The following is an 847-nucleotide window of genomic DNA, read 5'->3' on the forward strand; positions in this document are numbered from 1 at the left end:
GGCTGTGCTGAGTGCTGCTCAGGCCATGGGATAACTCGGGCAGGAAGGGACTCTGGGAGGTGTCTTGCCCAAACCCCCTGCTCAGAGCAGCATCTGCTGTGAGGGCAGGCCTGGAGGCTGCTCAGGGCTTGGCCCAGGTGTCTGGAAAACCTCCAAGGATGGAGCCTGCATGACCTTACTCTGCAGCCTGCTCTGCTGCTTCCCTGCCCCCACCAGGAAAAAGTTTTGTGCTCCTGTCCCAGCCTGGAGGCTCTGCAGGAGAAACATCCCCTGTCACACAGGGCTCTGCGGGACTTTGCAAGGAAGCATAGCTGCTGCCCTGGGGAGCACATCCTCGAACCGCGAGCAAGCGGCGCTTGCCCCGCGGGGAGCCGGTGCGGGTGTCAGCGGGTAGCAGCCAGCAGCCCCGCCTGCGGCGCGGAGTGGAGCGGCCTGCTTCCGCCGCGGGTGATGGGCCACTTCCCGGAAGCGGGACGCCAGCGGGCCGGTTAGCTCAGTTGGTTAGAGCGTGGTGCTAATAACGCCAAGGTCGCGGGTTCGATCCCCGTACGGGCCAGTGCTTTTTGCCCGCCCTGAGTGGGGTTGCTGCGGGCGAGCCGGGCGGGAGACGGCGGGGGGTGGCAGCCGGGCCGTGAGCGGGGCGGGAGGGGTGGCAGCCGGGCCGTGAGCGGGGCGGGAGGGCCGGCCCTGTGCGGTGGGGTGGCGGGGGAGCAGCGGAGCAGCGGGAAGGCTTGGTCTCCGCTTCGGTTCCCCTGGGGAGGAGAACAGGATCCGGCGCGCTGCGCCCCGGCCAGCAGGACGGGGGGAGATGGGGCTGGAGGCGAGGGCAGAGCTGCTGGAGGAGGGG

At 69.1% G+C, this 847-nt stretch overlaps 1 non-coding gene across 1 annotated transcript; it reads left to right on the top strand.

Annotated features, from left to right (window-relative positions):
* Positions 1-482: 482 nt before the first annotated feature.
* Positions 483-556, top strand: TRNAI-AAU (transfer RNA isoleucine (anticodon AAU)). Its single transcript has one exon. It is a non-coding gene; the product is annotated as a tRNA-Ile (tRNA).
* The last annotated feature ends 291 nt before the right edge of the window (positions 557-847 follow it).

This window comes from Ciconia boyciana, chromosome 1 (assembly GCF_034638445.1).
Source record: "Ciconia boyciana chromosome 1, ASM3463844v1, whole genome shotgun sequence".
In the NCBI taxonomy this organism is placed as follows: Eukaryota; Metazoa; Chordata; class Aves; order Ciconiiformes; family Ciconiidae; genus Ciconia; species Ciconia boyciana.